Here is a 4354-nt window from a genome sequence, read left to right as displayed (position 1 = left end):
TATTCCTCCCCTTGCTCTTAATGTCCAGCCGCTTCATGAATGATACCCTGTATCTGTAACTTCCCAGTTCTCAGGAGCTGAGAAGTTGATTTGAAAGCCCAGCTCCCACTTCCCCAATCCTGTAGCTGTTGAATGAAGCCTGCGCTACTTGATACTCGCTGTTGGTTTCACATATTAGCTTCATGACTTGGAACAGGAAACAGTCCCCTTTCTAGGGTGACCGGGACCCCCAATAACAAGATGGGCCTAGGAAGGAAAAGCCCTGAGCACTCCCAGGCCCCAGTACCTGGGCTCCTGATTTGGGTAAGAACTGACTTCCTTAAATTATCAAACGTTCTGATCAGGCATGGTGGCTCACGCCTGTAATCCCAACATTTTGGGAGGCCAAGGTGGGTGGGTCACTTGAGGTCAAGAGTTCGAGACCAGCCTGGCCAACATGGTGAAACCCTGTCTTTACTAAAAATACAAAAATTAGCTGAGCATGGTGACACGTGACTGTAGTCCCAGGTACTCGGGAGGCTGAGGCAGGAGGATTGCTTACACCTGGAAGGCAGAGGTTACAGTCAGCCAAGATCATGCCACTGCACTACAGCCTGGCGATGGAGCAAGGCTCTGTCTCAAAAAATAAAAAATTAAATAAAAATTAAAAACATTATCAAATGTTCTAATTCATCAGCATGGTATAGCTCGCCATTATTCAGGACGTTAATTCCTCTCAACAACATGCTCTAGCTTTCAGAGGTCTTGGAACCATTTTGTTAGTTTCACTTTTAAGAACACTGTGATTTGAAGTGCTATTTTAAAAGATACTGTACCTTAAGTTTAATTTTCTGATAGTTGCTACCAGAGATATAGAAATGATTTCTGTATATTGACTTTGGATGCAGCTGCTCTGCTAAATTATCATAGTTATATCAAATTAGAGGATATTTTGGATTTCCTATGTATGTTATCTTGTCAATGAAAACAATGATGTTTTACTTCTTCCTTCCCAATCACTATGCCTCTTACTCTTCCTGCTTCATTGAACCTACTAGTAGTTTTGCTGCCATGTTGCATAAAGTGGTAATAATAGACATCCTTGTTTTCCTTGACCTTAGGGGAAAAGTGTTCAATTTTCACTATTCAGTATAACTGGAAGTTCATGCTACATAAATACAGTAACTCCAGTGCCATTCACCAATAAAATTCCAGTTCATAATTGTATTCAATGTATATATAGTGTTTTTTGTTTTGTTTTGTTTTTTAAGAAACAGTCTTGCTTTGTTGGCCAGGCTGTAGTGCAGTGGCATGATCACCGCTCATTGCAGCTAACTCCTGGACTCAAGCGATCCTCCTACCTCAGCCTTCCAAAGTGTTGGAATTACAGGTGTGAGCCACCACAGCACCCAGCCATTTAAAAAATATTTTTAATTTGTGGGTCACAGTTTAAAATTTGGAGCTCTCTCCCAATAATCTGAATGCCTAACTTCTCTTGAAATATCTGACTACCTTGCATTCCCATGTAACAGCAATTAGCCTGGAGAAGCAGGAGCTGCCCCTCTTTACTATGCTGCATTCCCCACCAAGTGCTATAGTCTCCCCCGTGCTAAGGCCAAAACAAGTATACTGACAAAGCTTTGTCAATATCTTGCCCTATTGTTTATCTTTTTGTTGTTGTTGTCATTTGAGACAAGGTCTTGCTCTTGTCCCCCAGGCTGGAGTACAGTGGCACGATAAAAGTTCACTGTAGTCTCCAACTCCTGGTCTCAAGTGATCCTTCCGCCTCAGCCTCTTGAGTAGTTAGGAACACTGGTGTGTGCCACCATGCTGGGCTAATTTTTTTTATTTTTTGTAGAAGTGGGGTTTCACTATATTGCCCAGGCGGGTCTCAAACTCCTGGGCTCAAGTGATCCTCCCGCCTCGACTTCCCAAAGCTCTGGGATTACAGGTATGAGCCACCATGTCCCACCCCCAGTGTTTATCTTACCCCAGGCCTTATTTTCTATACCTCCTTTCTCTTGTAGAGACTTGACTGTGTAACTCCCGGGAAAACAGATGCAGTGAGCCATTAAATAAAAATTCCTGTAGCTGAAATCGCTTGAACCTGGGAGGCAGAGGTTGCAGTGAGCCGAGATCGCGCCACTGCACTCCAGCCTGGGCAACAGAGCGAGATCCTGTCTCTCTCTCTCTATGTGTGTGTGTGTGTGTGTGTGTGTGTGTGTGTGTACACATATTCCTCCAGCCAGGCTGGGTGCAGTGGCTCAAGCCTATAATCCCAACACTTTGGGAGGCCGAGGCAGCAGGATCGCTTGAGCCTAGGAATTCGAGATCAGCCTTGACAATATAGTGAGACCCTCCCGCTCCCCGCCCCCCGTCTCAAGAAAAAAAACAATTCCTCTAGCCAAGGGTTTACTCTCTAACTTCCGCTCTCTAACTTCTCTAACTCCACTCAAGCGGAGTCCGGGAGCCAGTGGACGTCCAGTTGTCCAATTGTGCCCCCTGCTGGACAAGGTTCACTTGTTCAGCGGTAACTTGAGCAGAAACGGAGAGCTCCAGTTGAGGGGCTCTAGTTCCCTCTGTCAACAGTTTAATAACAGTCCAAAGGTTTTAAACACTATCAAACATTGATAAGTCCCAAATATACATCTTAATTCTAGTCCTCAGTTTGTAGCTCTAGATCCACACATTTAATTGCCTGTTTGGATATGTACTCTGCGTCTCAAATTCATCGTGTCCAAACCTTACTCTGGACGCCTACTCCAAGCCTGCTCTTCCTACATTCTTCCTCATCTCAGTAAATGTTAACTCCATTTTCCAGCTGCTCAGGCCAAGGATCTTGGAGTCTTCCTTATCACTCTTCCTTCTCTTACACCCTGCATCCAGTCAGAAATCCTCTCAGTTCTACATTCAAAATATACCCAGAGGCTGGGCACAGTGGCTCACGCCTGTAAACCCAGCATTTTGGGGAGTCAAAGTGGGTGGATCACGTGAGGCTAGAAGTTCGAGACCAGCCTGGACAACATGGTGAAACATCATCTCAAAAAAATTATATACATCTATATCTATAATCCAAATACATATATATATATATATATTCAAAACTACTTCTTGTCTTCCTTCTCCTGCTCGTTCTTCTTCTTCCTCTTCTTCTCCTCCTCCTCATTCTTCTTCCTTTTTTTTTTTAATTGGAGATAGAATTTCACTCTGTCGCCCAAGCTGGAGTGCAGTGGCATGACCTCGGCTCACTGCAACCTCCGCCTCTCAGGTTCAAGCAATTCTTCTGCCTCAGCCTCCCAAGTAGCTGGGATTACAGGCATGTGCCACCACGCCCAGCTAATTTTGTAATTTTAGTAGAGACAGGGTTTCACCATGTTGGCCAGGCTAGTCTTGAACTCCTGACCTTGTGATCCACCTGCCTTGGCCTCCCAAAGTACTGGGATTACAGGTGTGAGCCACCACGCCCGGCCTCATTCTTCTTTTCTTCTCCTCCTCCCTCCTCCTCCTCCTCCTTGTCTTTCTTCTTCTCCTCTTTGGTCATCTTCATCCTCCTCTTCTTCTTTCCTTACCTCTTCCTTTCTTTTTCCTCCTCACCACTTCTTTTCCTTTTCTGATCAATAGAACCCTGAAGCCAACAGGTAGGGCAGAGCAAGACAGATAGCTGTGCAGAGGTCATCAGGAATGGGGAGCTATTCCAGATGAGTGAGGAAGGTATCTACCCAGAGATGTCAGAGGGGAGTGTCAGAACCTGAGGAGCGAGGGTACTTACCTGTGTGTGCACACAGGGATGGCCCCTCATGTACGTCAGAGCTTGAACAGGGTGAGTGGAGTCCTTTGCCAGAGGACATCCCAGTAGTGGGAAGCGGGACCAAGCAGGATGAGGAGCCAGTCATGCTGGAGAGGAGCAGTGGCTGAGATAAGGGACTAGTTACACTCAGGGGATTGACTGAACAAATTAGTAAATATATCATGATTAATGGGAAACGAGTTTCTTATTCTCAGAGAAAGGATTTACACATATGGGATGGCAGAAAACTACAATGACCCATGTAGTACTGGATTGCAACTAGAGGTACAGGAGTGAATTCATGGATTTCAATCTGTTTCATGAATGAAATAACACATGAATGCAAATGAGAGACCAATTCCAACAAAGTCAGGATCAAGACAATGGCACCCAACTATCACAATGATTATTTAACATTCTAACAGTGGGGTTCTTGGTTGCAAAGGAAACCAATTTGGGTTAACTTAAGCAACAAAAAAGAATTCATTCATAAGACCTTGGGCAGCTGACAGATTCCATGAAAAGGCTAAAGTACCAAGTTTAGAAAATGGGTCAGAACCCAAGGAAACAATGAAAGAAGAACCTTCT

This window comes from Colobus angolensis, unplaced genomic scaffold, assembly GCF_000951035.1.
Source record: "Colobus angolensis palliatus isolate OR3802 unplaced genomic scaffold, Cang.pa_1.0 Scaffold25, whole genome shotgun sequence".
In the NCBI taxonomy this organism is placed as follows: domain Eukaryota; kingdom Metazoa; phylum Chordata; class Mammalia; order Primates; family Cercopithecidae; genus Colobus; species Colobus angolensis.
The sequence above is the reverse complement of the archived record's forward strand: the minus strand, read 5'-3'. Positions refer to the sequence as shown.